Source organism: Ovis aries, chromosome 13, assembly GCF_016772045.2.
Source record: "Ovis aries strain OAR_USU_Benz2616 breed Rambouillet chromosome 13, ARS-UI_Ramb_v3.0, whole genome shotgun sequence".
Classification (NCBI taxonomy): domain Eukaryota; kingdom Metazoa; phylum Chordata; class Mammalia; order Artiodactyla; family Bovidae; genus Ovis; species Ovis aries.
Genome location: NC_056066.1, coordinates 64,922,895 through 64,934,704, shown reverse-complemented (window position 1 = coordinate 64,934,704; position 11,810 = coordinate 64,922,895).

Below are 11,810 nucleotides of genomic sequence, written 5' to 3'. Positions count from 1 at the left end.
AATGATTATCACTGGAGTACAGTTGCTTTACAGTGTTGTATTAGTTTCTGCTGTACAACAAAATGAATCAGCTATACGTACACATACCTATCCTCTTTTTTGGATTTCTTTCCCATTTAGGTCACCACAGAACAATGAATAACATTCCCTGTGCTATAGTGCAGGTTCTGAGTTCTATTTTATACATACACCAGTATGTATATGCATACATATACTGCTGCTGCTGCTGCTAAGTTGCTTCAGTCGTGTCTGAATCTGTGTGACCCCATAGACGGCAGCCCACCAGGCTCCCCCATCCCTGGGATTCTCCAGGCAAGAAGACTGGAGTGGGTTGCCATTTCCTTCTCCAATGCATGAAAGTGAAAAGTGAAAGTGAAGTCGCTCAGTCGTGTCTGACTCTTCGAAACCTCATGGACTGCAGCCTACAAGGCTCCTCTGCCCATAGGATTTTCCAGGCAAGAGTACTGGAGTGGGGTGCCATTGCCTTCTCCTAGTGTAGGTATAAAATTGGGATTGCCATCAATCCAAATCTCCCAACGCATCCCAACCTCAACCCCATGCTATCATTTTAAATAGGATGGTAAAGGAAGGCCTCATTAATAAGGTGACGTCTGATTATAAGGAAATAGGAAGGATCAAGACATGCATCTGTTTTGGAGCAGAGTGTCCTAGGTAAAGCTTCAGCAAATGCCAAGGCTCTAAGAAGCACAGACATGCCTTGGGTATTTAAGGAAGCAAAGAGGCCAGTGGAGAGGGCAATGGCACCCCACTCCAGTACTCTTGCCTGGAAAATCCCATGGACGGAGAAGCCTGGTAGGCTGCAGTCCATGGGGTTTCGAAGAGTCAGACACGACTGAGCGACTTCACTTTCACTTTTCACTTTCATGCATTGGAGAAGGAAATGGCAACCCACTCCAGTCTTCTTGCCTGGAGAATCCCAGGGACAGAGGAGCCTGGTGGGCTGCTGTCTGTGGGATCGCACAGAGTCGGACATGACTGAAGTGACTTAGCAGCAGCAGCAGCAAAGAGGCCAGTTGACTGTGAACAGACAGGACGAGGGAAAATCTGCAAGGGAGAGTGTGATAAATGTACCTAGGCATTATTTTTTAACTAAAAAAAAAGGACCTTAGAACACATAGCTGGATAAACCATAAACTAATAGCAAAAATAATAACTTACGTTTTTTCTTTTTTCACATTTATTGACTATTTCCTGTAAGTTCAACTCAGTTCAGTTCAGTCACTCAGTCAGGACTCTTTGAGACCCCATAGGCTGCAGCACACCAGGCTTCCCTGTCCATCACCAACTCCTAGAGTTTACTCAAATTCATGTCCATTGAATCAGTGATGCCATCCAACCATCTCATTCTCTGCTGTCCCCTTCTCCTTCTGCCTTCAATCTTTCCCAGCATCAGGGTCTTTTCCAATGAGTCAGCTCTTCGCATCAGGGAGCCAAAGTATTGGAGTTTCAGCTTGAACATCAGTCCTTCCAATGAATATTCAGGACTGATTCCTTTAGGATGGACTGGTTGGATCTCTTTACAGTCCAAGGGACTCTCAAGAGTCTTCTCCAACACCACAGTTCAAACGCATCCATTCTTTGGCACTCAGCTTTCTTTATGGTCCAACTCTCACATCCATACATGACCACTGGAAAAACCATAGCTTTGACTAGACAGACATTTGTCAGCAAAGTAATGTCTAGGCTTTTTAATATGCTGTCTTGGTTGGTGATAGCTTTTCTTCCAAGGAGCAAGCATCTTTTAATTTCATGGCTGCAGTCACCATCTGCAGTGATTTTGGAGCCCCCAAAAATAAAGTCTCTGTTCCACTGTTTCCCCATCTATTTGGCATGAGGTGATGGGACTGGATGCCGTGATCTTAGTTTTCTGAATGTTGAGCTTTAAGCCAACTTTTTCATTCTCCTCTTTCACTTTCATCAAGAGGCTCTTTAGTTCTTCCTATGAGGTAGGCCACTGTAAGCACTTCACATACATTATCTTACTAAATCTTCTCCATATTATTTTACTTAATCTGCAGATCAGACTGTGAGGCTGGGGAAACTGAAACAACTGTGAGTTTAAGTAAATTGAACAGAATTGTACTATGTAGGGGAACAGACGAGAGCCCACATGTAGTCTTGCTTGCTCTATACCTACCTTTCCCTATTAGAATTGTTGGGTGAATCTATTATATTCCACATGATTGATCTGAGTGAAGGTGCTTCACTGTAATTGTAGGGCAATATTATTATTAGGTATATGGGTGTGACTTGGCATATGATTATGAAAGCAAAACCTATAGACCTTAAGAAGGACACTAAGAATTAAGTGGGGGTATAATTTTTACAGGGTAATTGGAAAAGACATACAAAGAAGGTAGCATTTGAGTTGAACCTTGAAGAGTTTCCCTGATATCTCAGCTGGTAAAAGAATCTGCCTGCAATGCAGGATACCCTGGTTCAATTCCTGGGTCAGGAAGATCCGCTTGAGAAGGGATAGGCTATCCAACCCAATATTCTTGGGCTTCCCTGGTAGCTCAACTAGTAAAAAACCTGCCTGCAATGCAGGAGACCTGGGTTTGATCCCTGGGTTGGGAAGATCCGCTGGAGAAAGGAAAGGCTGCCCACTCCAGTATTCTAGCCTGGAGAATTACATGGACTGTGTAGTCTACAGGGTTGCAAAGAGATGGACACAACTGAATGACTTTCACTCACTTTCATGTATTAGTCAAGTTCATGGAGGGAAGTAGAGACCACCTGTTATCTGAAGAGAGACAATTTGATATAATGGATTGTCAACCATGTAACTGAAGAAGTGAAAGAAGAAATCTAAGCTATCCTGAAGGCAGTGATTCTTAATTGTAGGAACACCTACAATGCTTAGGGCTGAGAGAGCAAAGGGAAGAGGTTGGAATGATTAAAACACATACACTTAGAGGAAGTGCTAAACAGAACTGAAACAGATCTCTGAAGAGGAAGCCATACTTGGTGTGTGCTTGTGTCTCTGAACTCAGAGGGGTTGGGACCAAGACCTTTGTGAAGGAGTCACTGGGCAGTCAGTGCTAACAAGACTGATCCTGTAAGCATTGTAAAATTACAAACTGGTTTCCAGAAAGAAGGGAGATTGGGAGTGGAGAGAAATAAATAAGGAGATTGAGACATATAAACTTTCAGTTGCAAAAATAGATGAGTCATGGGTATGAAATATAGTGTGAGGAATATGGTCAATAATTATGTAATATCTTTGTAAGGCAACAGGTATTAAATAAACTTATCAAGGTGTATATTTTGAAACATATAGAAATGTTAAATCATTATATTGTGTAACAGTAACTAACATAGCCTTGTAGGTCAATTATACATCAAAAACAAGCAAACATGGGACTTCCTTGGTGGTCTAGTGGTTAAGACTCTGCACTCCCAAAGCAGGAGGTCCAGGTTTGATCCCTGGTCAGGGAGCTTGATCCCACATGTCACAACTAAAGATCCTACATGCCACAACTGAGACCTGAAACAGCCAAATAGATAAACAAATAAAAATGTGTATTAACAAAGAAAAAAAACAAGCAAACATTTCTTTTAAATGGATAACCAACAAGGACCTACTGTATAGCACAGAGAACTCTGCTCAGTGTTTTGTGGTAGCCTGGATGGGAGGGGAGTTTGAGGGACAATGGATACATGTATCCATATGGCTGAGCCCCTTTGCTGTCCACCTGAAACTATCACAACATAGTTAATCAGCTATACCCCAATACAAAATAAAAAGTTAGGAAAACAACAAAAAGCAAACAAACATAGAGAATGAGATCAGATTTGTGGCTAGCAGAGGGAAGGAGTTCAGGGGAGAGGGAATGGGGTGAAGGAAGTCAAAAGGTACAAACTTTCAGTTATAAAATAAATAAATGGACTTCTCTGGTGGTCAAGTGGTGAAAAATCTGCCTGCCAGTTCAGAAGATATGGGTTCAATCCCTGGTCCAGGAAAATTTCACATGCCTTGAATCACTTAAGCCCATGTACCACAACTATTGAACCTGTGCTCTGGAGTCTTTGAGCCACAACCACTGAAACCACGTGCTGCAGCTTCTGAGCCTGCGTGCTTAGAGCCCATGCTCCATTACTAGAGAAGCCACCGCAACGAGAAGCCAGGGCACTGCAACTACAGAAAGCCCACATGCAACACTGAAGACCAAGTATAGCCAAAAATAAATAATAACTCAATAAAAAAAATTATTTCAATATCCTGAAAATAGGGAAACATGTGATGTGACCCAGAAACCAGGGATTTGGGGGACTTTTATCTCCCTGCAGCATTTTGTTATAGAATCTGGTGGTCCTTAGATGACCCTTCTCTTTCTTTCCTCCTTTTTAAGATTGAGGTAAAATTCATATAAAACAAAAGAAAATTAACAGTGAGTCATGCTAAACTATACATTTTTTGACATTTCCTACATTCATAATGTTGTGCAACCCTCTCCAGTCACTAGTTCCAGAGCAATTTCAACACTCTGAAAGGAAATCTCATACTCATTCAGTAGTTATTCCCCACTCCTCCTTCCTCCTAGCCCCTGGAAACTACTAATCTGCTGCTTTCTGTCTCTATGAATGTATCTATTTTAAATGTTTCATATACATGAAATTATGTGACGTTTTGTGTCTGGCATCTTTCCTTTAGCATAATGCTTTTGAGGTTCATCTACTTGGTAGTATGTATCAGTACTTTAATCTTTTTCATGGCTGAATAATACTCTCCTGTATGGACATAGCACTTTCAGTTTATATAGTTATCACTTGATGGACATTTGTGTTGAGTTCATTTTTGACTATTATGAATAATATTGTTATGAATATTTGTGTACAGCTATTTGTTTGAAGACAGGCTTTCAATTCTCTTGGGTCTATACTTAGAAGTGGAATTGCTAGGTCATGTGAGTGAAAAAGTTGGCTTAAAGCTCAACATTCAGAAAACAAAGATCATGGCATCTGGTCCCATTACTTCATGGGAAATAGATGGGGAAACAGTGGAAACAGTGTCAGACTTTATTTTTGGGGGCTCCAAAATCACTGCAGATGGTGACTGCAGCCATGAAATTAAGAGACGCTTACTCCTTGGAAGAAAAGTTATGACTGACCTAGATAGCATATTGAAAAGCAGAGACATTACTTAGCCAACAAAGGTCCATCTAGTCAAGGCTATGGTTTTTCCAGCGGTCATGTATGGATGTGAGCGTTGGACTGTGAAGAAGGCTGAGTGCCGAAGAATGGATGCTTTTGAACAGTGTTGTTGGAGAAGACTCTTGAGAGTCCCTTGGACTGCCAGGAGATCTAACCAGTCCATTCTGGAGGAGATCAGCCCTGGGATTTCTTTGGAAGGAATGATGCTGAAGCTGAAACTCCAGTACCTTGGCCACCTCATGCGAACAGTTGACTCATTGGAAAAGACTCTGATGCTGGGAGGGATTGTGGGCAGGAGGAGAAGGGGATGACAGAGGATGAGATGGCCGGATGGCGTCACTGACTTGATGGACGTGAGTCTGAGTGAACTCCGGGAGTTGGTGATGGACAGGGAGGCCTGGCGTGCTGCAATTCATGGGGTTGCAAAGAGTCGGACACAACTGAGCGACTGAACTGAACTGAACTGAACTGATGATAATTCTATACTTAACTTTTTGAGGAGCTGCCGAACTGTTTTCTACAACAGTTGTACCATTTTACATTCACACAGCAATGTCTAGAAAGTTCTACTTTCTCCACATTCTTACCAAAATCTCCTTTCTTTTACAGCAACTGCACACAAGTCATGTTCACACTGCCCATATTCCAACTCTGATGCTTCGTCTCTATATTGAGTTAGGACTTGCTTGTTTAGAGATGTTTGTGCACATCATGTCCCTTTGGGTCTCCTCCAGAAAATGACTGTTGAAAGGACTTTTTTTTTCTTGCTCAAAAACAAACAGAAAAATTGAGACTATTAGATACACCCTTTCAGAGATGTTGTCTTTCTGGCCTTTCATTTTCATTCACTCATATGGAATTACATGCTTTTCATTCAAAATCACTGTGGCTTGATGATTCTTTGTTTTTTCATCCTTCACTTTCAAGGTGTATCTCCATCTTGTGATGCCTTGTCAGCAGAATCTTCCTCTCCATTGCTAGATTTGCTTAAATTCCAAATCTTTTCCAATATTATGTTTGATTGCATTTCTTTTTGCTTCTGTGAGCAGATGTTTTAAACAATACTCTGCCTCCTAATTTTCAATGTTTTATCTATTTCTCTGGTTGTTGAATCATAATATTTTGGAATAAAACATATTGCTTTTGTGGTCCTCTAAGCTTGCTTCTGCCATTCCTTCATTTTAAAGAAAATTAATATTGCCTAATTTATATGCATTTGTGAAAACTCATATATTAGTACAATTAAGATTTTTCATTTCACTGTATGTAAAATTTATCTCACTAAAAAAAAAAAAAAAAAGTGAACAACTGCTAAATTCTCTGGAGAAGGAAATGGCATCCCACTCCAGTATTCTTGGCTGGAAAATTCCATGGACAGAAGAGCCTGGTGGGATACAGTCCATGGGGTTGCAAGGAGTTGGACACGACTTAGCAACTGAACAATGAGCACTAAACTCTAGTTAAAAATATGCAATGCTGAACAGCTTAGAGATGGTATGCATTAATGTCTGAAATTGTGAAAAGCATTAAAAAATTAAGCTGGATACCTGGATGGAAAGAGGGATAGGCCGATGAATAGATATGTAGTAAAACAAATATTGAAAAATGTTAAATTCAAAATAATTTGCAAGTATATGTATTATTTTCTCAGCCTGTTTCATAATTCTCATAGTAAAAACTTTTAAAAAAAACCCTTCTTAATTCCTCTGATGACTTGTGTCAATCAGTTCTTTGTAGAAGATTCTGTGATCATTTCCATCATGGTCTGAACCCATCAACTTATTTAATGCAATTCAAGTAAATAAACAACATTTAGAGGAATAAATGAGAATGTATAGAAAATGGTTTGTAAACTGTGTAGAACTATATAACCATGCCATTATTAATTCTACGATGGTCAAGGGATTGAGCCTGTGTAAAATCTTAATATAAAACACTATCCCAAATATATTCCCTGGCAGTCCAGTGGTTAGGACTCTGAATTTTCACTGCCGAGGGCCCAGGTTCAACCCGTGACCAGGGAACTAAGATTCTGCAAGCCATGTGGTATGGCAAAAAACAAACAAACAAACAAAAAATCAAATTAAAAAAAAAAAAGAGTTCTCTAACTAAACTGCAAAGTCTTAAAGGAAAGAGAGTGTGTTTTTCATTTATTTGGTTCTCACAAATTGTCCACTGAGTACCAAAAATTCAAAAGGTACTAAGCACAGAATGAATCAGTAAATGGCACATTTCACAGATAAAACTCTAAAAGAAAAGGGGAAAAGGGACGTCCCTGGTGCTCCAGTGGTTAAGAATCTGCCTTCCAATGCAGGGGGCCTGGGTTCTATCCCTGGTTGGGGAACTAAGATGCCACATGTGAGGGGGCAACTAAGTTCTCGCACCAGAACCCATGCACCACATCAGGAGAAGCTCATGCAGCTCAAGGAAGATCCAGGGCAGCCAAAAACAAAAGGGGAGGGGCAAAACAGGGCTATTAAGAGGTACTAACTGTTCTCTATAAAAGAAATAAGCTATCAGAATATATTGCACAGCATAGGGCATATAGCAAATATTTTATAATAACTATAAATGTAGTATAACCTATAAAAGTTTTGAATCAATATATAGTGAACCCAGAACAACATACTTCAATCAAACAAACCTCTAAAGGAATGTTCTAAATTTGTTATAGCTTATTAAATTTTTGCCATTTTTATGTTTAATCTAAAATAATGTTTGTTTTTTAAATAGTTTTTTGAGGGAGTCCCCTTGTGGCCTAGTAGTTAGAATTCCAGGTTCAATCTCTGATCAAGGAACTGAGATCCCACAAGTTGGGTGCTGTGGCCAAGAAATAAATAGTATCTTGCATAATCTTTTTCATCATGGGATGGACAGATGGACAAATAAGTGGCTGGTGATATACCCATGAAACAGCTCTTCTCTTAAGGACAAATTTATGCAAATTCCTTTTGGATATGTCACTACAATGCCCCTGACATTATGGCCAGCAGTCAGGCAAGTATTTGAAATGAATGCCAAATTCAATCTTTAAGTAGATTGATTATTCAATCAAGTCCAAATGAGGGTGGGGGGGATGATTTGATCCTCCCAAATCAGGCAAAAGTCATAAGGCTGGCAAAATTACCTCCACTAGTATCAAATGGGATTAAGTTTCTCATTGTTACAGAGATTTAGAGGGAAAAAAGAAAGTTCATAGTGTCCCCAGCAGCTCAACAATTGCTGGAATCTGTCAGGTAAAGTATGCAAACAGTTGTTGGTTCAGGTCAGAAACTCTGGCCAATCAGAAACCTTGGTCCTCTGAGATAATATCTGAATTCTCTTGGAATGTTAATATCAGAATTTTTTGAGATAATAAAACCTTTCTGTTATAAGCATCTTTTTATACAGGGAAATTTCAATTTAAAGACTTAAAACTTCCATATTAAGATTAAGAATGCTTTGTACATATATATGTTATATGTTAGTCACTCAGTTGTGTCTGACTCTTTGTGATCTCAAGGACTGCAGCCTGCAAGGCTGCTGCAGCCTGCAAGGCTCTTCTGTCCAGGGAATTCTCCAGGCAAGAATATTGGAGTTGGTAGCCATTCCCTTTTCCAGGGGACCTTCCTGACCCAGAGATCTATCCACGGTCTCCTGCATTGCAGGTGGATTCTTTACCATCTGAGCCACCAGTGAAACCTACTTTATACATTTCTGTATTTAAATTGTAATTTTTAAAGGAACTTGAGGTACTAGAAATTCAGGTAAAACAATGTGATTAAGTAACTGACAAGATTTGTCATTTTAATTGGAAAAGTATAAGACTACACCAGAATATTTTAAGAAAATTTAAAACACATATCTGTGATTTCAATTTTTTAGGTTTAGAAGAGTTTATATACTTGCAAAAGTTTTAAAGTACTCAAAAATAACACATTAAAAAAACCACACCATGTTAAACTGACAAAAGCGTACTAAATTTGAGGACATTTATCTAACATAAATGGGACTGATTTTTTGAAGGGAGTTTAGTCCATTCAATTTGAATAACTCAATATTAACAGAAAAAGTGAAGATGATTCTAATATTCTAGTTAGATTTATAAATAAAACAAATTTTCTCAGTCAGTCTTAAAGTCTCAAGGAAACGATTAAAACGCACTCACTCTATACGTTGAATGTTAACTTTTAAAAAGTATGAAAAATAGCATCTTCTGTCCATAAAAGTCATACATGAATGTTAAAAAACTCACATTGGCAAAATATATTTAATTATCAGCCAAATTCTCTAAGCATAACATCTGTTACCTTCTTTATCCCAGGCCCTTAGTTAGCCTGTGGTCTTCTCTTCACAAGTTTTAAGATAGAATGATAATCTTGGTGGTGATGACTTAACCCAATTACCTTCGAGGCAAAATAACTGAGAACAGAATGATGAAAGGGGAAGGAATCCATGAGCCAGACAGAGTGAGGGAGGTTTTGCATGGTGAATAAAAAGCATATCATATTTTTAATATTTCTTTTTAAATACATAAAAATACTTTCATTTTAGAGACTGAGTTTTCCAGTTGGTGTTTCTTATTTGTGTGCTAAATTGCCAGGTTCACTCTGATCACTGTGGGACAGAAAACAATTTAAGGGATATTCAATACTCAAGTACGGAGAAGGCGATGGCAACCCACTTCAGTACTCTTGCCTGGAAAATCCCATGGACGGAGGAGCCTGGTAGGCTGCAGTCCATGGGGTCACTACGAGTCGGACACTACTGAGCGACTTCACTCTCACTTTTCACTTTCATGCATTGGAGAAGGAAATGGCAACCCACTCCAGTGTTCTTGCCTGGAGAATCCCAGGTACAGGGGAGCCTGGTGGGCTGCAGTCTATAGGGTCGCACAGAGTCGGACACGACTGAAGTGGCTTAGCAGCAGCAGCAATACTCAAGTAACTGAGAACTTAAAATACTTCTCTTCTCAAATAAGAAGTACAGAGGTTAAAGTCAGATTCTGTGCAGTCATATTCCCAAACAAAATTAAGTAGGGGCCACCATCTATGTTTTAATATTTTCACAATTAACAAGTCACAACACTAGAATTAAAGGGAAAAACAAAGGCAAAGGTTAGCTTGTCTTTTCTAAAATAATTGTGTTTTAATATAATGTGATGATTTTCAACATTCAGAAAATGAAAAGCATCTGAGTTTTCAGGAAAAGAAGTTAAGGGAATATTACTAATTATGCAAAATCTATTAATTCTCTAAAAGAAACACCTAAGTGCAAAGTTAATCTGAAATGCAAAGCCTCTTTACACCAAGATTTCCTCTAAATATTTTATTTAGAGATAATAGAAGTTAACTTTTTTCAGGATTAAAGATTTGCCAGGCATTTTTTCATGGCAAAAGCAGCTATTACCTCATTCAATCCTGTCTATACTTCTATTAGGCCTTCATTCATCCATTCATTGATTTAATGAGCTTCTACCTGCGCATCCGGCTAAGTGCTGAGAATTCACTATCGAGCATTACTGGCCTTCCTCACTAACAAGAAGTTTAGTAATTATACTCTTCTTCACAGGAAGAAATGGAGGGTAGGTTCATTTACTTGTCCAAGGTCACAGTATTGGAGGAGCTATACAAACTCATCTCAAATCTTTGCAGTCTATCATTAAGCTGTCAAGAGACGTCTAGATTTTCTCTCTCAAGATTTCTTTGCTTTTTTTCCTCTCTAAAATTTTCCAACCATTTTTATCTTAAAGTCTTGTAGACAATGACCTCTCTGCTCTCCGCTTTTTCACCGTGTGGACCAAAGAACAAGTGGTGATTGTACATTGCAACTGCCATGCATCTGGGGGACTTCAGGGACAAGGAGCCAAGTCCCAAGGGGATTACTGTTCACTGGCTAAGTCGTGTCCAACTTTTTGCGAGCCCATAGAATGCAGGTTTCCTTGTCCTTCACTTTGCTCAGTTTCATGTACATTGAGTACATACCCAGGGGAATGGGGTACATTTCTGAAGAAACAATAGCAACTCCCACACAAGGTCAGATTATAAATTCGAGGGGCACAGAACTGGACCACTGCCAAGGGATGCAGTGTTTTTTCACCTTCTCTTTGCCCACTACTTCCAAGGGTATTTTGAAGCTAGGCAGTCCACTGGCTCCACAGGCCGAGACATCGTTTTGTTTCACACTCTTAGCCCCCTACCCCTGAACGTCTCTTTTCATCTTCTCTCTTGCTTGCTTTTCACTCCGTCTTCACCCTTGGCAGATAATTTGTATAACAGCCTTTTCGTTTTATTTTAGAGCCATATGGACTAGATCGGTTTACAGCGACCTTGGCCCGGTGGAGGAAGCAGCCGTCATCTCAGAAACCTTCTGATAGCTCTGGGGCGGTGGCCACGAGGAGGCGGTGACCACTGAACTCCACTCAGCGATGAGTTTTCTGGAAGATTGACAGTATGTGTACCAACTGCCTTTGCGCTAGCAGCTTGAGTGATCTCGCGAGATGTGGACGCTAATCAAGAGTAGGGACTCAAAGGCGCCTTTCTGAGTGGGGGATGGGAATATCTGTGGCGCAATCATTGCGCGAGATTGGGCCATGGTCGCTGGGGGCCGATGCTTAAATCTCGCGATATTTCCGCTGCTCTGGACTGGAATTAGGA